At 42.2% G+C, this 24,121-nt stretch overlaps 1 protein-coding gene across 1 annotated transcript in view; it reads left to right on the top strand.

Annotated features, from left to right (window-relative positions):
* The first annotated feature begins 12,657 nt into the window (after positions 1–12,657).
* Positions 12,658–24,121, top strand: part of cep85 (centrosomal protein 85) — a 100,040-nt gene continuing 88,576 nt past the window's right edge. Inside the window, exon 1 of the mRNA XM_063033734.1 lies at positions 12,658–12,779. The gene's annotated coding sequence lies outside the window, so the exon portion shown is untranslated. The remainder of the gene's footprint in view (positions 12,780–24,121) is intronic.

A 24,121-nucleotide genomic window follows, 5' to 3' on the forward strand; every position in this document is an offset into this window, starting at 1 on the left:
ACTGAGCTTCATCAAATCTCTTCCTTTTTTGAAATATTTGATTGTAATACATAACCAAAATTGTATTCTGACCTCAGCAAAGACAAGGAACAAATAGTCTTGATTTGTACAGATTGGTTATGGAATGGCAATGACAGAGGTAAGGATATGATCACAGTCTTACTGTCAGAGAAAGGTCATTGTTAAGAGAATCATATTTTCATTTTCAAGGATTCAGCCACACCACCACGATTTGCCAGAACAGACTGAAATAACAGCAACATCTTTCACTCGAGCAGTAAATTTAGTGTACTTCCTGAACTAAACTAGTTCCAGAATATTGCTTTGGGAAGCAAAAACCTAATTACTGATGTTGCTTTTATGTGGAAGGGGTTTTATCAATGATCTCGCGTTGCTTTGGAAGGTCTGTGTTCTGTCTGTCTGATTCAAACACGGTGGAAAACCACTGTTCAACTGAATGTCAGAAAACGACAATTACTGGTGTTTTCAAGGCAACTGCCCACCCCAAGGAGCACATTGGTGTTCCTGATTTAACATTTAGATGAATAGCCTATCGATCTATCGAAACACTCACACATCTATTCCAACAATCTGTGCGCTCCTCTCATATATAAACAGTGAGGCCATGACTGCACCATAGACTAGATACTACAAGCATCCTGGTTCCTCAAGGTTGTTGTAGCCAGTGGTGGTAGTGGGGAATAAACTCCCTCTAGCTATCAAATGCTCCCAACGGCATGAGTATCAAATAGCCTCTGACAACCAAGTCCAGCTCCTGACCCTCGTGTGCCTTACTAAACTCGGTGGAACTGTTTCCACCGACAGGAGAAGGGGCAAAAGCGGGCTACTGATGCCTTAAAACCAATCACTTCGAGCATATGGGGCTCGTTAGCCATGGCTGGCAGCTCATCCAGGCAAAGGGAAACTCTGATCCGAAACCTTCGCTGTCTTGCAGCTATACCCATTAATGGGGAAGGTTCCGGAAATAAACTCAGGTGAAAAATCGGGAGCTGGGGACCTGAAGGCAGTCCAATGTTGAGTCAACACTGGCAGCTCTGGCGACGACACTGGTGCCAAACTGTATTGGTCTCTGCAGTTCCTTTGGATTCATCAGCTGCCTGGAAAGAGGGAGCCTGCCGCAGGGACAACAGCTTGCTCTCTGTATTGTACCGCCCAGGCTTGTGTATGACATAGACAAGTAGGTCCATGGTTGACAGCCTCACATAGATACAGACCAGCGGGGGAGCGAAGGAATAGTATCCATCGTGATGTAGCATATTAACTTGCCCCCTGCAGATGCTGCTTGACCTGCTGAGATCCTCCAGCAGATTGTTTGTTGCTGCGGTTTATGCCTTGGCGAGCACAGTCTGAATAAACAAACATTAGCGGAGAGAATGCCCATTTCACAAACTTCACAAGTTTAGTTTTGGAGTTAGGCTAGACTGCACGTACAAGATCAACATTGTGATGACGCATGGTAAAATCGGTGCATGAAACAACAGCCCACCACAGTGAGATTTTCTCTGTTATTCTCTATGCTGTCTATGCTCACCTGGTATGAGAAAGTTCAGCTGAGAAAAGCAATCTGTTACTGGAGAATCATTGCTGGCATCCTTAAATCACAAACATCAATTTGTACATCCCTGTTTGGAAATATATCAGTAGACATCTGGAAAGCTGAGATTGCTGTGAAAGTAAAGTACCTGTAAACTGGAATTAAAGCACCAGATACATCCTGAGTTGACTCAATGCAAAAAGAAAATGACTGAGGTTATGCAGGAACTTCCTCATGATAACACAAGTATATAGCACTGCTGTTGTGACAACCCATGAGGAGTTGTGGTAAGCATGATCTGTAGACTAAGGTAGTGGAGGCTTTGGCATTGAGATGAACAGTTTCTGTTGGGTAGAGTAGAAGGCAAATGGACAATCTCCATGCCTCTGAGAGCCAGCTTAGTGAAATAACAGTGCAAGATCACCCCCAATTGTTCCCTTATCCCAATCCACATTTGAATGTAATGATGTTTAATTAAATATCAGATGTGACAGAAACATCAAAAATACAAAGAAGAAAGTAGTTTTTGCAATAAATATCTATTAGGTAACTAAAGTGAGCCCTGACAAGCTATTTTATTTTTTTTAATCCCTTTGTGCCTTGACAAACCAAACACTAAAACTAGTAATTTGCTGAATTTAGTTATGCATTGCACTTCATGACATTTCTGTTGATTAGATTCAAGTGTTTAGAAAATGGGCTGTAAGAGCCAGCCTTTCATATTTAGCCAATTTTAGTATGAAAATCATTTAAAATGGAAGTTAAAAGGACTATCAGAATCCAGTTTAATATCACTGGCGTATGTCATGAAATATGTTGATTTGCAGCAGCAGTACGTTGCAATACAGAATTTTTAAAATAAATAAGTTACCATAAGAAATGTATATTTTTTTTCAAAGAGAGGGGAAAGTAGTAAGGTAGTGTTCATGAGTTTATTGTCCATTCAGAAATCTGACCGTGGTAGGGAAGAAGCTGTTCCTAAAATATGAGTGTGTGCTTTTGGGTTTCTGCACCTCCTCCTCAATAGGAGCAATAGGAAGAAGGCATGTCCAAAGCAAGTATTATCTGAGGCATCTGTTATCCACGCTGTCTGAGGATCTGGCTGTGAGGTTTAAAACAGAGTTATCATGGGTTCCATTTAGAGAGACTGGCTTTGAAGAAATTACACAAACAGGTAAGTAACTTATCTCTTAAATTGCAACCAAAGGAGCTAGAATGCTCTTCCTGATCAAAGTTCCTCTCCAAGAATCTTTTGTTTCTGGAAAAATCTCTGGTCTACATCGATGTAGACCTCGCGCTCACACCCCAAATGAGCAATAACAGATTAGATTAAGTTCAGGTCTCAATCGAATGAGGTTGGAGGCGACATCAGATACACGGCAACTCTGGCAGGGTTTGTAAGACATTACTTCCTACAAAGCGAAACCCAATAACATGAATGGCAGCGATGCTTCACCACTGGATGAACTCAATGCCTTCTATGCATGCTTAGAAAGGGAGAACACAACTACAGCTGTGCACATCCCTGCTGCACCTGATGACCCTGTGATCTCTGTCTCAGAGGCCGATGTTAGGCTGTCTTTAAAGAGAGTGAACCCTCACAAGGTGGAAGGTCCAGATGGAGTACCTGGTAAGGCTCTGAAAACCTGTGCCAACCAACTAGTGGGAGTATTCAAGGACATTTTCAACCTCTCACTGCTGTGGGTGGAAGTTCCCACTTCAAAAAAGCAACAGTTATACCAGTGTTTAAGAAGAATAATGCGAGCTGTCTTAATGACTTTCACCTGGTAGTACTCACATCTACAGTGATGAAATGCTTTGAGAGGTTGGTCATGACTAGACTGAACTCCTGCCTCAGCAAGGACCTGGACCCATTGCAATTTGCCTGTCACCATAGTTGGTCAACGGCAGATGCAATCTCAATGACTCTCCACCTGATCTCACGGCTTTAGACCACCTGGACAGCACAAACACCTATGTCGGGATACTGTTCATCAATAACAGCTCAGCATTTAATACCATCTTTCCCACAATCCTGATTGAGAAGTTGTAGAACCTGGGCCTCTGCAATTGGATCCTTGACTTCCTAACCATTGGTGATAGCATATCCTCCTCGCTGACGATCAACACTGGTGCACCTCAGGGGTGTGTGCTTAGCACACTGATCTACTCTCTGTATACACATGACTATGTGGCTAGGCATAGTTCCAATACCATCTATAAATTTGCTGACGATACAACCATTGTTGGTAGAATCTCAGGTGGTGACGAGAGGGCGTACAGGAGTGAGATATGCCAACTAGTGGAGTGGTGCCACAGCAACAACCTGGCACTCAATGTCAGTAAGATGAAAGAGCTGATTGTGGACTTCAGCGAGGGTAAGACAAAGGAACACATAGCATTCCTCATAGAGGGATCAGAAGTGGAGAGAGTGAGCAGTTTCAAGTTGCTGGGTGTCAAGATTCCTGAGGACCTAGCCAGGACACAACATATTGATGCAGCTATAAAAAAGGCAAGACAGCAGCTATACTTTATTAGGAGTTTGAAGAGATTTAGCATGTCAACAAATACACTCAAAAACTTCTATAGATGTATCGTGGAGAGCATTCTGACAGGCTGCATCACTGTCTGGTATGGGGGGTGTCTACTGCACAGGACCGAAAGAATCGGCAGAGGGTTGTAAATCTAGTCAGCTCCATCTTGGGTACGAGCCTGCAAAGTACCCAGAACATCTTCAAGGAGTGGTCTCCCAGAAAGGCAGTGTCCATTATTAAGGACCTCCAGCACCCAGGACATGCCCTTTTCTCACTGTTACCATCAGGTAGGAGGTACAGAAGCCTGAAGGCACACACTCAGCGATTTAGCAACAGCTTCTTCCCCTTTGCCATCCGATTCCTAAATGGACATTGAACCCTTGGACACTACCTCACTACTTTTAATATACAGTATTTCTGTTTTCACATTTTTTAATCTATTGAATATATGTATACTGTAATTGATTTATTTTATGTGTTTTTCTCTTCTATATTATGTTTTGCATTGAACTGCTGCTGCTAAGTTAACAAATTTCACACCACATACTGGTGATAATAAACCTGATTCTGATCATCATTTGCATAGCTATCTATGATTGCCAAACTTCTACCCATCAACCTCCTTTGCAGTAAACTGTTGGGGAGTATTCTGGAGTTACGTGAATGTACCAAATATTAATTCAAACAAGAATCAGTCTTCAGTTCTTATTGTAGATGTAAGTAAATTCAGGAAGCTTGTAATTCGCCTTCAGATTTTTTTGTAAACTGCAAGCAGTAAATTGAAGTTAAAAGCACAGGCTGCTCCACAGACCAAGAGATTGCACAGGCCAGAGTCAAACCTGAATTAAGATGATGGGTTTGTGCTAATTGGCTTGTATCAAACCAGACAACATGGCTAAGTTATTTGCAGCATTGTGACTGAGTGCAAGTTTGCAGATCAGACAGATGTTGTCACTTAGCGTATTAAACATGGTCATAGGTATAGGCAATCAATAGTTTTCGTATATTTACCATATTTGTGTACTCAGAGACAGTCCTAACAACATTTTGTGTGTATGGCTCACTATCATCGAAAGGCTTTAGAATATTTTTGTAAATTAGTTTCTCCCAAAGGCATTTGGACCTTCAGAAGTGCCTTGTCAATTCCAATGTGCTTTCACTATGTATCTCAAAGGAACCAATTGTCAATCCAAAGTATTCAAGTAAACAATGTCATTATAACTACTGAAATTGAATTGAATCACCTGCTGTTACCTTTGATCTTAAGGGTACAAACATTGAAATACTTTTGGGTTTGTACGCCTCTGTCGAGAGTATCCCCAGAATGATGCCTGATTGTTGAACTGAATAAAGACTTCTATATCACCAGCCTCAGTGTCTCTCTGGTGACTTCGATCACAGTCACGTCACTTTGCCAACCTCTTCCCCATCAGCCTTCTTTGTACTAAACCATGTCCTAAGGAGGCGTTACTGAAATCTGCCCAACAAGATAGTTACTGCACAGCTACACCAGTGACTCCGGTGAGTTAGTGCACAATTACACTGGTGACTGCAATCGCAGTCACGCCATTTTGCCAGCCTTTTTCCCCATCAGCCTTCTTTGTACTAAACCATGTCCTAAGGAAGCATTACTGAAGTCTGCAGCAACAGAATATTTACCACACAGCTATCAGCACACCCTTTCAGCTAAAAGTCCTTTGCGTCAAAAGACTTCAAGCCAGCTGAGAATTAGACATAACACACACAAGATGCTGGAAGAACTCAGCAGGCCGGGCAGCAGTCGACATTTTGGGCCAAGACCCTTCAGGACCTGATGAACTCGATCCTGATGAAGGGCCCCGGCCCGAAACATCAACTGTACTCTTTTCCATAGATGCTGCCTGGCCTGCTGAGTTCCTCCAGCATTTTGTGTGTGTTGCTCGGATTTCCGGCATCTGCAGATTTTCTTGTTTGAGAATTACACATTCCTGATTCCTTGTACAGAAGATTTACTTAACAGTAGATTTAGTAAGGTGTTTATTTTTTTTTAAAAAGTGCTCTCATCATTTTAACTGCAAATTATTTTTACATTCAATGTGTCATAATATCATAGTGCAATGCAGCTGAGATAGAGGCCCTTCAGCCCAATCAGTTGATGCTAACCATGGTGACCACCCAGCTCGCTCCAATGTCTTACATTCAGCCCGTAGTTATTTTTACTTATTTAGAGATACAAAAGCATGAGATGGGAAGGTTGGCAAAATGTTATTTTTATTTATTTAGAGGGGTGACTATTTTATAAATGGAAAGAAAATATAAATAACTGGGGTGCAAAGGGACTGGGGAGTCCTTGTGCAGGATTCCGTCAAGGTTCATTTGCAGGTTGAGTCTGTGGTGAGGAAGGGAAATGCAATGTTAACATTAATTTCAAGAGGACTAGAATATCAAAGCAAAGATGTAATGTTGAGACTTTATAAAGCACTGTTGAGGCCTCGCTTGTAGTATCGTGTGCAGTGTTGGGCCCATTATCTTAGAAAGGATGTGCTGCATCTGGGGAGGGTTCAAAGGAGTTTCACAAAAATGATTCCAGGACTGAAAGGCTTGTCATATGAAGAGTGTTTGATGGCTCTGGGCCTGTATTCACTAAAATTCGGAAGAATGAGGGGTGACCTCATTGAAACCTATTGAAAGGCCTTGATAGAGTGGATATGGAGAGGATGTTTCCTGCAGTGGGAGAGTCTAAGACCAGAGGTCACAGCCTCAGAATAGAGGGATGAAGTTTCAGAACAAGATGAGGAGGAATTTCTTCAGCCGGAGAGTGGTGAATCTGTGGAATTCTTTGCCACAGGCAGCTGTGAAGGTCAAGTCTTTATGTATATTCAAGGCAGAGTTGGTTATGTCATAAAGGGATATGGGAAGAAGGCAGGAGATTGAGGCTGAAGGGAAAATTGGATCAGGTATGATGAAATGCTGGAGCATACTTGATGGGCCAAATGGCCTAATTCTGCTCCTATATTGTATGGCCTTGTACGGTGTGGAGTAGGCCTTTCTGGCCCACGCCGCCCCAACAAACTCTGACACTACCGGACACTAACCGGATCACGTTTCAAATTGCAATGACCGATTACCCTGGTACGTCGGACTGTGGGAGGAAACCAAGGCAGCCAGGGAAAACCCACCCATCCTGTAGGGCCAGTGTACAGACTCCCCTTACGGAAGAGTGCAAAACTCAACTCTGGAACACCATGAGCTGTAATAGTGCCACGCTAACCGCTATGCTGCTGTGGCGCCCAATGTCCGCTGAACCCGTGTCCTCTAAGCCCTGCCCCTCCATGCACCTATCTTAAGTGCATCTTAAATGGCATTATTGTACCAGCCACTTCTCAACCACGTCCGGCAAATTTGTGCTTTGGTTAAGCAGTGGTATTGCTGCAACCTATTTTTATCATTTATCCTGATGGCACTCATTTAATTGAAGTGACCTGCACCCTCTCCAACATGTGGTGCCCAGAGCTAAACACAGTACCCTGGACTTATTCTAACCAGAGTTTATGTACAATTGCACCACCATCCTCCATGTTGCACACCTGTTGAGATCATGATTAATGCTCCATTATTTCTGGTACCTCATACTTCTCCATTTGGAGCCTTAAACCTTCTCCATATTATTTCTCACCATTTGGGGAATATTTTGATGCTGATTCCCATTTCTGTTCTGATATGTTGGTCCATGGCCGCCTCTTGTGCCAAGATGAGGCCACCCTCAGAGTGGAGAAGCAACACCTTCATATTCCATCTGGGTACCCTCTAACCTGATGGCATGAATATTGATTTCTCCCTCTGGTAAACAAATTCCCCACCCTCCACTTCCTCTGCTCCCCACTTTGACCTTTTACCTCTTCTCACCTGCCTGTTACTTCCCCCTGTGTCCCCTCCTCATTCCCTTTCTCCGATGGTCAACTCTCCTCTCCTATCACATTCTTTCTTCTTCAGCTGTTGACCCCTCCCACCCACCTGGCTTCACCAATCACCTTCTAGCTATCCTCCTCCTCCTCTCCCCCTCCCCCCACCTTTTTGTTCTGGCATATTCTCTCTTTCTTTTCAGTCATCAGGAAGGGTCTGGGCCCGAAATGTTGACTGTGTGTTCATTTCCAGAAATGCTGCCTGACCTGCTGAGTTCCTCCAGTTGCTCAGGATTTCCAGCATCTGCAGACCTGCTCGTGTGTCTGATGAAATTGGCTCATAGATTCTGCTCCATTTGCCACATGATCCGCTACCGCTTTTGCACTCCTTTTAAATCCTCCTGGCTCCCTTCAAGTGGGTCCCATTCATCCCTTTGTTTGTGTTGGGCCTTGTTTAACACTTGAGTAACTGCCAGAACTGTCCCATTGAACTATGAAGTTCTGTCTCTTTCCCCTTGTACTGGCCAGCTAGTGAACGTTGCCAAGTGTGATCAAGCAACTAATAGGCAGGAGGAAATTCAGTCAAGTCATCTCAGCTGTCCTCCGCCAGACTCGATTGCACTGGACCTTAAGAATCAGAGCTCAAGTGTGGAACTAACTAACTAAGTGTTGAATTCTATGTGGCACGTTTAGCCTATCATTTCTGGATGAATTTTTAATATGCAGTTTTGATAGTAAACTGCAGGACTGTCACATGACTGGGAATAGAATACTGGTCCAATACAAACAGAAAATGCCAATCAGGTGGTATCTGTGGAAAGATAAACAGAGTTAACGTGTTAAGTCTGAGACTGTCAGATCTGAAATATGAATTCTGTTTCTATTTCCACAGGCGATGCTAAATACTTTTGTATGTTTTGCTTTTCCATCGGATTTACAGCATCTGAATTTTTATAAACGCAAGAGATTATGCAGAAGTTGGAGATCTAGAATATCACATGCAATATGCTGGAGGAACTCAGCAGGTCAGGCAGCATCTAGAGAGAGGTGAACATTTCTGGCCAAGACCCTTCATTAGGACTGAATTGTTACTTTCAATTACTGAGGGAGCGAGTCGAGTAAATAAACTGAGAAGATATTAAAGCCATACAACAGCTTTGCCCTTACAAGCAAAGCCAATAAATACAAAGGCAAATTCTAAAATATCATACAGCATTGAGTTCATTTGATTCAAATTGGGACATTTTGCTGAATTCTGGGCTGTGCACCTTGCAAATTATACAGTGGTATTTTGGGCTACGTTTGAAGCTTAAAAAAATGAAAGGCCTAAATCCAATACTACCAGCTGCATATGGGGATTAGGAATGGATCATCAGGACTTGTTATCTTGTTATCTCATGTTCTCCTTATTTATTGTTATTTATTTATATTTGTACTTGCACAGTCTGTTGTCTTCTGCACCCTGGATGAGCACCCCAGTTGGCCAGTCTTTCATTGAGTCTGTTATAGTTACTATTCTATAGATTTGTTGAGTATGCCCACAAAAAAAAGACACTCAGGGTTGTATATGGTGACTTTGATAATAAAATTTACTTTGAACTTTGAAGTGTGGATAGTGGTGCCCATATTTTGAAATAAAAATCAAAAGCGAGGTGCTACCTGTCTTCGGTGTTAGAGGTCTTGGGCTTACGTGGTGCACACTGCACAAAATTTTTTTTCATAGTTCTTAACTTGTTGAAGTAGTGAAATAGTTTCATTATCACTTCCATCCATCTCTGGATGTCTATTCTATTCTAAAAGTCACTCCTTTTTGAACACAAACATATGCAACTGACGCTATTTAAAAGTTGTTCGCTCTGAGTAGCATGTATTGTCAAATGACCACACAGTCTCCTGTCCAAATAAGCAACATACTGTCCCAAATAAATGAAGGGAACCTCGGCTCTTTTTTGATTAGTTTTTGTTCTTTAAGAGTTGTCCCAAACAAATGGCTGTCCCAATTAACCAATGTTTCCATTAACTGGACTTATCTAAAATACAGTACTGTTTGGATTTCTTTCATCAATACAGAGAATTATGGTTAATTGTGACACATCAGGACTAATATGTTTTGGTCTAATCAAACAGTTGCTCCAATTATTTAAAGTTTCATGGAAATATTTAAAAATGCATAACAAAGACAAACTGCTGTTTAACTGAGTAACAAATAACTTCCATCCCCCATCAGGAAGGTCTCAAAGCTCTACGCTTCTTTTTGGATTCCAGACCTAATCAGTTCTACTCTACCACCACTCTGCTCCGTCTAGCGGAATTAGTCCTTATTCTTAATAATTTCTCCTTTGGCTCCTCCCACTTCCTCCAAACTAAAGGTGTAGCTATGGGCACCCGTATGGGTCCTAGCTATGCCTGCCTTTTTGTTGGGTTTGTGGAACAATCTATGTTCCGTGCCTATTCTGGTATCTGTCCCCCACTTTTCCTTCGCTACATCGACGACTGCATTGGCGCTGCTTCCTGCACGCATGCAGAACTCGTTGACTTTATTAACTCTGCCTCCAACTTTCACCCTGCCCTCAAGTTTACCTGGTCCATTTCCGACACCTCCCTCCCCTTTCTAGATTTTTCTGTCTCTGTCTCTGGAGACAGCTTATCCACTGATGTCTACTATAAGCCTACTGACTCTCACAGCTATCTGGACTATTCCTCTTCTCACCCTGTCTCTTGCAAAAACGCCATCCCTTTCTCGCAATTCCTTCGTCTCCGCCGCATCTGCTCTCAGGATGAGGCTTTTCATTCTAGGACGAGGGAGATGTCTTCCTTTTTTAAAGAAAGGGGCTTCCCTTCCTCCACTATCAACTCTGCTCTTAAACGCATCTCCCCCATTTCACGTACGTCTGCTCTCACTCCATCCTCCCACCACCCCACTAGGAATAGGGTTCCCCTGGTCCTCACCTACCACCCCACCAGCCTCCGGGTCCAACATATTATCCTCCGTAACTTCCGCCACCTCCAACGGGATCCCACCACTAAGCACATCTTTCCCTCCCCCCACTCTCTGCATTCCGCAGGGATCGCTCCCTACACAACTCCCTCGTCCATTCGTCCCCCCCATCCCTCCCCACTGATCTCCCTCCTGGCACTTATCCGTGTAAGCGGAACAAGTGCCACACATGCTCTTACACTTCCTCCCTTACCACCATTCAGGGCCCCAAACAGTCCTTCCAGGTGAGGCATCACTTCACCTGTGAGTCGACTGGGGTGATATACTGCGTCCGGTGCTCCCGATGTGGCCTTTTATATATTGGCGAGACCCGACGCAGACTGGGAGACCGCTTTGCTAAACATCTACGCTCTGTACGCCAGAGAAAGCAGGATCTCCCAGTGGCCACACATTTTAATTCCACATCCCATTCCCATTCTGACATGTCTATCCACGGCCTCCTCTACTATAAAGATGAAGCCACGCTCAGGTTGGAGGAACAACACCTTATATTCCGTCTGGGTAGCTCCAACCTGATGGCATGAACATCGACTTCTCTAACTTCCGCTAAGGCCCCACCTCCCCCTCGTACCCCATCTGTTACTCATTTTTATGCACACATTCTTTCTCTCACTCTCCTTTTTCTCCCTCTGTCCCTCTGAATATACCTCTTGCCCATCCTCTGGGTCACCCCCCCCCTTGTCTTTCTTCCTGGACCTTCTGTCCCATGATCCTCTCGTATCCCCTTTTGCCTATCACCTGTCCAGCTCTTGGCTCTATCCCTCCCCCTCCTGTCTTCTCCTATCATTTTGGATCTCCCCCTCCCCCTCCAACTTTCAAATCCCTTACTCACTCTTCCTTCAGTTAGTCCTGACGAAGGGTCTCGGCCTGAAACGTCGACTGCACCTCTTCCTACAGATGCTGCCTGGCCTGCTGCGTTCACCAGCAACTTTGATGTATGTTGGTTGAACAAATAACTGGATTGGAGAGCTTGCATTCTGAGAGTAGGTTGAGTGAACTTGGCCTTTTCTCCTTGGAGCGACAGAGGATGAGTGGTGACCAGATAGCGGTGTATAAGATGATAAGAGGCATTGATTGTGTGGATAGCCAGTGGCTTTTTCCCAGGGCTGAAATGGCTAACACGAGGGGGCATAGTTTTAAGATGCTTGGAAGCAGGTACAAGGGGATGTCAAAGGTAAGTTTTTCACACAGTGGTGGGTGCATGGAATGCACTGCCAGCAAAGGCGGTAGAGGTGGATACAATCGGGTCTTTTAAGAGACTCTTAGATAAGTACATGGAGCTTAGAAAAATAGAGGGCTATGCAGTAAGGAAATTCTAGGCAGTTTCTAGAGTAGGTTACATGGTTGGCACAACATTAGGGGCCGAAGGGCCTGTGCTGTAGATTTCAATGTTCTAACTGGTGCAAAATTGGATGTAAAAGCAATGTTGTATATTATAATTATTACGACACCGAGCCTGAAGCGCATTTACTTCATGTATTATGGTTCCAGGCAGTTGGTTTGAATCGCGACCGTGTTCGTTACTGCAATCTGTGCTTGGCGCGACCAAACATGATATCAGCGAAAGCCCCACCTTTCATTTCTGATTGACAGCTCAGTTCTTCAATACACAACTGCTTCATCGCGAGCATCATCGTTTGAGCACACAGTTCACCAATGGGAGTAGTGGGCGGGGAGATAGGTTTGGTTGCGCCGTACACTAACGGCTGCCTCAGCACCGGCGTTGAGGAGAGAGTTGTCCCAGTTGTTTAGTCAGTGTTTAGTCTGACAATTCGCTGTTCTGGGAGATAGCAGACTGGCTGTTGGAGGAGGTAAGGAGTGGCGGAGGTGAAGCCAGGTGTGTGGGTGGCGGGAAGTTTAATGTTGTCGTGTGGGAGAGCCGAGGCCTGTAAAGGTCGGGACATGCAGTTCCAACCCAACCCCTGACCTCCACCCTCTGCCCTTCTCCCCAGTCCTACCTCACTCCCCAGTCCCTCACCCTCTGCCCTTCTCCCCAGTCCTACCTCACTCCCCGTCCCTCACTCTCTGCCCTTCTCCCCAGTCCTACCTCACTCCCCGTCCCTCACTCTCTGCCCTTCTCCCCAGTCCTACCTCACTCCCCAGTCCCTCACCCTCTGCCCTTCTCCCCAGTCCTACCTCACTCCCCGCCTCTCACCCTCTGCCCTTCTCCCTAGTCCTACCTCACTCCCCGTCCCTCACCCTCTGCCCTTCTCCCCAGTCCTACCTCACTCCCCGTCTCTCACCCTCTGCCCTTCTCCCTAGTCCTACCTCACTCCCCGTCTCTCACCCTCTGCCCTTCTCCTCAACCTGACTCACTCCCACCCTGCCCTTCCCTTCACCCTCTCCCCACCCCCTGACCTACACTCCGTCCCCATCCCCTGGCCGCCCCCTCTCCTGCCCTACCCCCAATCCCCACACTCTGTCCTTCCCCTCAACTCTACCTCACCCCGCCACCCCCTGTTCTCCACACATCCCCAACCCCCCCCTTACTTCCCCACCCACCCACTCCATACCCTGTTCTCACCCTAATGCCAGTCCCTGATCCTTTCTGTGCCCTCCTTCCACACTCCTCTCCTGGCCTGTCTCCCCTAACACCCCACTCCCTGCCTGTCTCCCTCCATCCCAAGATTTTTACTCAGTTTGGGATTTTGGAATTCCTGCATTCTTGTTTAGTTATAATAATGTAAATTTGTATGTATCTATTTCAGTGAAGTGCTCCGATGGGGTTACTCAGTAGAGTGAGTCTTTGATTTATTGCTGTAAATGAATAATTCTCAATTTTATGAAATGTTCTTTATTGTTGTACTTTAATGTTAAAAGTCCTGAAACATGAGGTATACTCTGGTTATTGTAGTTTGTACTTAGTGAAAGCTGAGTAAAAACAACTGTAAGGTGCTGTCTCGTATCTTTTACTTAAAAAGTTATATATAAAATCTGCAGTAAGCTAAGCTCTCTTAAATTAGATAAAAGTTCTCCTGAATGGAGACATTTTAAATATATCCTCCGCATGTGTGGAATTGCATACATCTGTTGCTGAACTGAGAATTCATTTCTCTTTAGATGAATGTAATATTTGGGTTTGGTTTTAACAAGCTTTGTACTTCATTTCATGTGGATTCATATCTGCTGTTATTAACAATTAACGAATCAATATCCAGCTAGTAATAACAGCAGGCTATGTTTCGTTTCAGTCCATGCTGGTTTTATCATCAAATTGAGAAGACAGATTTGACCTTGCTTTATGCCTTCTTTAGAAGGATACAGCCCTAGATTGAACCTACATTGTACCCTTAAATATATGATTAGAAAAGGTTATTGAGCAAAGTTCTTTGCCATGCTGGGTTGACAACACTACTTCTGGTGGAACTTGCGTCTGTTCTGCTTGTAGCACAACAGCTGGAGATTCACTACTCAGAGAAGTTATTTCAGAAATTTCATTCTAGTATTGTGTCCGGACAGCAGTCAGGAAAAAGGCTTGTAGCCTAATTTATACTACAATTGTACTTTTAATTTAAATTTAAGTGACTGTAAGATGCAGTCTTCTATGTATTGGGGAGGGGATTTAGGTTTGTATGCAGTATTTGTATATTGCTGTGTTATTTATTATTGAGATACAGCATGGAATAGGCCCTTCTGGCCTTACGAGCTATACTGCCCAATTTAATCCTAGCCTAGTTGCAAGATAATTCACAATGACCAATTAACTTGCCCAGTATGTCTTTGGACTGTGTGAGGAAGCTGAAGGACCTGGAGAAAACCGACGTATTTCATAGGGAGGATATACAGATGACATAGGAATTGAACTCTGAACTTTGACACCCTCTGCTGTAATTGAGTCATGCAAACTGCTTTGCTACTGTGGTGCCCCCGTTGTTTTAGGTAATCCGTGGTCAATCCATTAGATATTACTTCACATAGACATTAACAACTTGTCACACCATTTGAAATAGAACTTCTCATATCTATTCTTTCAAACTGTTCAGTCTTAGTAACTGAAAATCGCAGTTTATTGAGTCACAACACACACAAAATGTTGAAGGGACTCAGCAAGTCAGGCAGCATCTATGGAGGGGAATAAACAGTTGATGTTTCGGGCTGAGACCCTTCATCAGAATTGGAAAGGAAGGGGGCAGAAGGCACAATAAGAAGGTGGAGGAGGAGGAGTACAAGCTGGCAGATAAGAGGTGAGGGGGAACAGGATAGTGGACCATGGAAGAAAAGGAAAGAGGAGGGAAACCAGAGGAAGGTGCTACCTGAATTGCTGAGTTCCTCCGGTGTTTTGTGTGTGTTGCTCATGATTTCTAGTATCTCCAGAATTTCTTGTCTTTATGGGTACATGCAGCTTCTGTCACTGTTAGCAAAAGTGTTTGAAGATTAATATGGGCAAGAAGTAAATTAAGTTAATAAATAGAAGTGTATTTTCTACAAAAGGCAACACATTGTGTTATTAAAGCTTTAGTATTTGAAGCAGTAAAACACGCTTCTGAGCTGGTGCTCGTGGTATGTGACTCGTCTGGACGAGTTTCTAATCAGTATGGCCTTAGGATATTGATGGTAGGAGACTCAGCCAGCTTTTTGGCTTCACTAACCTGGGACGCTGTCATTGTTCGGTGTGCATTGTGTTGATGTTTATGCTGACAAGTCCTTCTACAGGCTGCTTAAGCTACTAATATCAAGCCAGGTTGATTTCTGAACTCAGTATCAATAGTTAAATGAGGAAAGTGCTGAACCACAGGTTCACAGATTATAGATGTGCAGTTTTGATCGGCCAGCTCTGTTCTGAGTCTATACGAGGAGCACTGTGTGTCTCACAGGGCAGTCTGATGGTCACTTTTACCAATACAGATACTTCCTTATGGGTGAGGATGAGGTCAATTGCAGATCCATTCTGTCAGCTCTGTCCTTTGTGACCCAGCTACCAAACCACCCTTGGTTATGGGCGTTGAAGTATCCTCGCAGAGTACAGTGTCCTTACTACCAATGGTGATTTTTTCCAGGTGTAGTTCAATGTAGAGGAGTTCCAACTCAACAATTGGGGGAGGCTAGTAGGTGATAATCAAACAACAGGAATTCTGCAGATGCTGGAAATTCAAGCAACACACATCAAAGTTGCTGGTGAACGCAGCAGGCCAGGCAGCATCTCTAGGAAGAGATACAGTCGACGTTTCAGGCCGAGACCTTTTGTCAGGATGGTATCGAAGTGAAGTATCTTCGTCCTGAAACGTCGACTGTACCTCTTCCTAGAGATGCTGCCTGGCCTGCTGCGTTCACCAGCAACTTCGATGTTAGGTGATAATCAAAGCAAGTTCCCTTGTTGTTATTTGGCTTATTGCCATGAGATTATGTTTGGAGCTGGTGTTGTGAACTTCTGCTTGTGATCCACCATGCTGCCACTTTGTGTCTTAAGCTGTACCCAGGGATTATGATATTTATTTCTTATTCATTTATTAAGGTAGAGCGCGAAATAGGTCCTTCCGGCCCTTTGAGCCACGTTGCCCAGAAACTCCCCTGACTTAACCCTCAACTATTGTATTTACTGAACATCAAGGGTTAATTTTGGCATATTTGTTGCTTGCAGACTGACAGTGTATTCATCTGATTCAAGTTATGTAGACGTTGGCTATCTAACATGGCACCATTAAAAGGTATTTGACAATTTGAGAAGAGTAAGCCACATTTCTAATCATCAGATTAGGATACGGGCGACACTCGTGTTTAAATTATGGGAATCTGTCTTTCTAGAATTTCCAAATCATTATGCAGAAATCTGCAGTACTGGATAAAGCTCACCTCACAATATACATTGGGTGGAAAAGTGAGTGAATACAATCATTAAAAAAAAAGCATTACTTGATGCACACATGTAGGGGTGGCATTGTGTTGCAGAAAATTGCAGGGGTCAATATGTATTTAAATCAGGAGTTTTGGATGAGTGTGCTTGGAACTTGCAGCATAGAAGCTGACACAGAAACAAACTGTTCTTCCCATTGTGGTCCAAATTGGCGCTTGTGCGTAACTTGGCGTTACCACCATCCCTCAGCTGAGCATATCACATCATTATTCCCTTTGTCTTCCTGTGCTTGTCTAATTGTATGTATTTAAAATGCAAGACTGATATTTGCTTCAAACACTTCCTGTGATAGTGAATTCTCACCACACTTGGAGTTAATGAATTTCAACTGTATTTTTTAGTGACCATTCTTTATGATGGACTCTAGTTTTAATCTTTTTTGCACCTCAGCATCTCTGCATGTATATGATACATGGTAAGTTAGTAGTTAACACAATGCTTTACAGTACCAGCAACCCTGGTCCAGTTCCCACATGCTGGCTATAGGGAGTTTGTACGTTCTCCCCATGACCACATAAGTTTCCTCCAGGTGCTCTGGTTTCCTCCCACAGTCCAAAGATGTACCAGTTGGTAGGTTAATTGGTCATTGTAAATTGTTCCGTGATTAGGCTGCGGTTAAATCGGGGGATTGCTGCGTGGTGCATCTCAGAGTGCCGGAAGATAGATAAATACTTAATGATCCCAAAGGAAATTACAGTGTCACAGTAGTAGTACAAATGCACAGATCTAAATATTAGAAGAGAAGTAGAAAGAATAAAAATAAGTTACCACAAACAGTCTAACAGGAACAGCCTATTCCACGCAGAAGCTAAATAAATAAATTTTTAATTTTAAAGGCTTCATATTGGGTTACTCTGCAACTTTTTCCTCACTGCAAGAAAGATCCTGAATATTTTTTCTACGTAGAGGAATTAAAATTTTAAATAATAACCTACAGTGCAATGTTTTTGATCTCAGCTGCTGTACATCAACATTCATGTAAGGGACCACAGCTCACTTGTTTCTCTCACTCGCACTCTCTCGCTCTTTGCTTCTACCTTTGCTCTTTCCCATTCCAGTTCTTGAATCTCATCTGTTTAGCAGTTCCATCTTCTATACCCCATAAGATGCTGCTGACACATAAATATGCATTTGCCCAATGATATTTCTGTGAGAGGAGCATCCAGGATGGTGCCATTTAGTCTGCTCGTATGGATTGGGATTCCGAGTCTCCAGTGGCTATATTAGATTACAGCCAAAGGTTTTCCCTGTTAAATTTCAGAGATTATATTGCTTAGTGTTGCACCCATTGTATTATGTTCATTGGACATAAGTGTTATAAATCTCCTACAGCTGCATATTTAAGTCTCAGAAACTTCATTCATTGTAATCCTTTGTCTTGCTCACCCTGAGTATTGATGGGATATGCCTAATTTGGAGTATACTATCCAGTTTTGGTCATCCACCTACAGGAAAGATGTAAATAAGAAAGAAAAAGTGCAGAGAAAATTGGACTTGAGGACCTGAATTATAGGGAAGGGTTGAACAGGTTTGGACTTTATTCCCTGGAATGTAGGAGATGAGGGGAGATTTAATAGAGGTACACCAAATTATGAAGGGTATAGGTAGGGTCATTGCAAGCAGGCTTTTTCCACTGGGGTTGGGTGAGACTGGAACGAGATGGCATGGGTTAAGGGAGAGAGATGAAATGCTTATGGGGGACATGAGGGGGGAGCTTCACTCAAAGTGGTGAGCGTGTGGAGTGAGTGGTGAATCCAGGTTTGATTTCAGCATTTCAAAAAAAATTTGGGTAGGTATATGGATGGTAGGGGTGTGGAGGTCTATGGTCTGGGTGCAGATTGATGGGGTTAGGCAGATTAATGGGGATAGGCAGATTAATGGTTAGATGCAGTTAGATGGGCCGAAGGGCCTGTTTCTGTGCTGTAGTGTTCTGTGACTATCTAGTCATGTATCTTAATCCACAGAATGCTATTATACAAAATACTAGATGATATTTTTATGCAAATTAGAGGTGGCTTTGTAAATCCACAAAAGACATGTATAATGTTGTAATACATTACCTGATGACTGGAATTTTCAATTAGGAATAAACTTTTGTCCAGCAATTGACTTTATGAAATTGTTTATCTTGATTGTTTACTGCAGAATTAAATATAGTAAATTGGAGCTTTATTGTTGGCTACATCACAGGATTGATTGTACAAACGTAAATGCAGGGTGTTCTCTCTAATTTGTGATTTCTTTTTGTGCTTTTCTAATTGCGAATCCCAAGTAAAAGGGCAAAATAACCAGTGTTAGGAACCCCCCCCCCCCCCAAACTGGGTAATGATTGTTCGAGTGACTAATTGCAGTATTCCCGTATCATGACCTGAAAATCTGAGATACAGAATAAAATTCACTTTCATTCAACTTGCGTTGGTGGGAGAGAAATAAACCTTTTTTTGAGGTTGTATTTCTGGACTCGTATCGATGCCTGATCTTGCATTACAGAAAATCTTGACGTGGACAAATTTTTCAGGTTCACAACTACCCCATAAAGCGCCAGTACACAATGCCACTAAGGCTCACCAACGCAGTCTGAAAGTAACCCCAAAAAGCACCAGTACACAATGTCACCAAGGCTCACCAATGCAGTCTGAAGCTACCCTAGAAAGCACCAGTACACAATGTCACCAAGGCTCACCAATGCAGTCTGAAGCTACCCTAGAAAGCAACAGTACACAATGTCACCGAGGCTCAGTGATGCAGTTCGCAGCTACCCCCATAAAGCATCCGTACATGATCGCCAAGGCTCACCAACACAGTTCTTTTGGGTTAAAGGATTTAATTTGGATTTTCGAGTTATGAATGCAGTGGTATTGTTATTATTACATAAATTACATAAATTAACTGGTTAGTAAGTTAGTAACTTCAGTTAGTGTGGATTAGTGTGTAAGTTACATAACTGAAGTTAGTATGGATTAGTATGTAAGTTACATAACTTAATAACTTTAGTTACCCTTGCTGGTCTATTCTTTATGAGACATTGAGCAATTAAGAATTCTGACAGTAAGTTTTGGGGAAAATCAAAATACTTACCTTTTACCAGACTGATATGATGGGTATGTTTAATGTCTGTGGGCATATCACACTTGTCCAAGTCCAGAGTAGTTGGTAAGAGCCATAATTCAAGCCAGTCTGTGCAAAGGAACAACTGTAATCCAGAGCATAAATAATACATCTTGTAACATGACAAGTCAAGAGCATTTTACCCATTGGAGCTGAGCGAAAAGACAAACGATATTACTTTTTATCTAAAACAGATAGAACGAAGTCCTTTCGAAATGGTGAAGAGCTGGAAGAAAGAAGACTATAGAAACTTAAAGCCCCCAGTTTTGCACTAATCTGCAGGACACCTATTCATTGTAGTGCTCTTAGTCCTTCAGTATGATTGCTCATTTCTATTTTAGATAAAGCCTATCTGCTGGACTATACACTGCTATGCTGGGATCTGAGTGTGATGCCTTATTTTCTCCTGGTTCTCCAACAGCACCTCTCCATGTGTTAGCAGACAGTCTGCATCTTGTAGTGTCTCTCATTGTCTTCTGTGGGATGGGATGGAGTTTGCTGCCTCTTTTATTCCTTAGCTGAGCAGGTGTTAGCCCAGAGTTTGTTATCATAGAGAAATTTCCAGGTAACTATGAAGTCCAACCAAAAATGGAAAGACAGCAGCATCACTTCCAACAAGGGGATGTTGATGGAGATTCTCAGAACTTGTGGTCCTACAACACAGTTGCCAGCACTTGTGGAAGTACTGAGTAGTCACCTGTTTCATTTCAGCTTGCCAGTGCTAGCTCACACAGGCAACCCATATGACCAATTGCTGCAAGAAGGCAGTGGTTTGTACCAGGTTCCTGTTGCATCAGCTAGGAGGGCAGTGGTCCCCAGCAAAGTAATATTGCCATTAATGCATCTCTTTATATAAAATGATACAATTGCATCTTTTTGGAGCTGATAAAGCCATGGAAAATAGCATAGAAACAGTCTCTTTGGCCCACTGAATCTGTGCAGATCATCAACCAGCCATTCACACTAATCCATACTTATTCGCCACACATTTTTCCTCTGCCCACACTCACTATGTTTTGTATTTATGGGGGTGCACACCTTTGGTTAAACAAGCTATCAGTGTTGTTTGTAGGTGATTAAAATGCTAAAACCTGTTCCATTAATAGTATTCTAGATTTTAAGAAATAATCGCCACTAAAGACTGTAAGTACAAGTGTTTCTAATTTGTGCACACCTGGGAGCCAGGACCTAGGAAGGGTATATCAAAGGAAATGTGTAGATTTGGCAAAATGATCCCTGGGCTCTTATTAAATTGCGAGATTATACAAATTGGAGCTGTATTTGTTGAAATTTAAAGGTAGGGGTTAATTTGATGGAAATTTTCAAGATGTTATGCAAAACTGGATGTACTGAAATGATTTCTGTTGGTTGAGCAATCAATCTTAGAATAGTCTTTTTAAAAAAAAATGCCATACTTTTTCGGGTGTGAAATTTAGCACTTCCATCTGCAGAGGTTGTAAATATTGAAAACTTTTCAACAATTGAAAACTATTTGCAAATGCTGGAAATATGAAATAAAAACAAAGAATACTTCAGATTCCATGACCTGAGACATTATCTGTTTCCTTTTCCACAGATGGTTTCTGTTCTGCTAAGGGTTTCTTGCATTTTCTACCTTAAAAATGAAAATTGATTTTGGGTCAGTTGGCCTAATAATTAAGTTTAAGCCTGGGATCAATGGAATCTTGTTAACCTAACTGTAGAGTGTAGAACAGAAGATATAGGCAGGTCTATGAAGTCAATGAGCAGCATGGTGGAGATTTTGGGATCTAAGTGGCTTAGCACTAATTCTTTTCCTATTTTTAGTTGTGGAATTTGTTTAAATTATAGATTAGTATTTTCCAATCTGCTGTTTTCTCTATCTGTAGTTGCTTCAAGCTATTTCTTTAAAACATTAAAATAAATAATTAGATTTTATTTTTCTTTCCACTTGAATCCACTCTGGAATCCCCAGTTAAATAAATGAGGCACTTCTGTCAGTTCTAGCTGGCTTGTGCCAGTGGCTCCAGGTTCCCAGAATATGCATGGAGCTGGGTTCCCAGAATAATGCAGGGGATTTCCATGATTGAGCTCGAGGGATGGATTGTGATGGATTGGTGTGATAGATGCATCAGCATCTGTCGGTCAACTTATCCTGGGTTCAGAGCAGTTTTTCGCACCTTAATGCTGAACAGCCAGCCACAGTTAGATTCACCCCAGTTCTAGTGTTTTTGATCTGAAACATTAATTCTGATTCTCTTCCCACAGGTGTGTATCTCCAGTATGTCCTGTTTGTATTTTAGAATACCAGCTTATGCGGTTTAAAAAATATATATTTTTTTATTCCATTGGAGTTCTTTATTTCACTTCAGGCTGACAAAAACCAACATGTACATAATTTGCACTTCACTTATCTTTGAAGAAAGTAGGTTCAGAATTATCTTGGTGACCACCCAGAACCAGTTCAGTTTTACTCCCTTTAGATTTGCATTACTGCATAGCAAAAACATTATGTTGGAGGCATGTCAAGCCAAATATGTCAGGAGAGAAAGAGTCAATATTTGAAAATATTTGGACATCATTAGAATGCTGTGGAGGTTAAGTGATTGAGTATGTTTAAAGTTGAGGTTGAAAGGTTCTTGATTTGTAAAGGTGTCAAAGGTTATGGAGAGAAAGGAGAATGGGGTTGAGAAGAATAATAAATCAGCTATTGTGAAATGATGGAGCAGTCTCAATGGGCCCAATAGCCTAATTCTGCTCCTATGTCATATGGTCTTTTTGAATTGGGGATATCTTTTATTGAATTATTTTCTTCTCCTTTTTCTTTGTTTTCCAATAAATGGTCCGTATATGTATGAGTTGTTCCTCTGAGACTTTTGAAGATTATGAAAACTAAAGAGTTATGGAATAAAATGTCATTTAGCATTTTTGGATGTGTCTTTGGCCTACAGAGCTGGGAATTAGATGGCTATAATTTGAACAATCATTGGGATTTGAAATGAGAACAATGGAAAACATACTTGTGTGCATTTGTGAAGGAGAAGGCTGTTATTTTTATTAGTGTTTCGTTAGTGAATAGATGAGCTTCTGATGGGTATTTAAAGATATTCTGATTGAAATTCTTTTGTTTCTGTAGTGGAATGGAAGTGGGAGTGTGAAATTCATATTTCTGTACTGCACAGCATTTTCCTCATCCTGACAGGGGTACTACTTATCACCATCATTTTCAATTTGCCTACTGTTGACTTCCATCTGAGCTTGGAAATTGTGGCCACATGGGTAAAGACTGGAAGTAATTTTGGTGTGTGTGCAGTGCATCCATAAATTAGTAATTGTAGGAAAAAGAATTGAATATGAGATTGAGTATTCTCTGTAGATGAACTATAAGAAGTAAAATCTATTTTACAAAATCAACAGAAGTTTTCTGTTCAAATTTATAAAGCTTTTTATAATAATTCAAGAGTTGCTGTTATACCTTAATTAAAATCCAGTTATTGCAAGGTCTGAATCATTACGTTTATCTTTCTCTCTGCTGAGTGCAATCATATTAATAGTGGAAATGTGTTTTCTTTTGGTACATCCATGGCTCGTCAAATGTTGAAATGTTTTTAATATTCCTTTAATTTCCAGTGAGTGATAGTGCAGAGTGCATGATCAAGAACTGAAATGTTTGAATTTGGAAAAATTACAGTGGTTTAATAGAATGGTTTCTGTGGAAGACTGCTAATGTGGCGTGTAAAGATGGGACAGATGGTCCACCAATGCAGAACAATGGTTGAAAACAATAAGACCAAAAGCTGAAGTAAGTTGAGAAGTAGTAATTAGACAGCTGGATTTGAAGAAATGGGAAGGGTGGTTTTTAAGTTTTTAATGTTCATGTTTCAGTAACACAATTCCAGCGTATAAAATACTACTTCAGCATTATCAAATAGACCAAGAAAAGACAAATTGCAGAAGGTCAATCACAAACAAGAGAAAATCTGCAGATGCTGGAAATCCAAGCAACACATGGTTTTAATGAGCCCCTAAAATGGGTTTTGATAGTTATCAAAGAGCTTAGGACTAGGATGGCTGAATGCCTACTTGCCATTGATGAGGTACAAGAATTCAAGTTACCGATTAAAAGATGATTGAGGTACAAACCCGTCTCTGCTCACTGCTCTGTTAGGAACCTGACTTAGAGGCTTGCCTCTCTTCTAGTGCCCACCTACAATG

This window comes from Mobula hypostoma, chromosome 26, assembly GCF_963921235.1.
Source record: "Mobula hypostoma chromosome 26, sMobHyp1.1, whole genome shotgun sequence".
NCBI lineage: Eukaryota > Metazoa > Chordata > Chondrichthyes > Myliobatiformes > Myliobatidae > Mobula > Mobula hypostoma.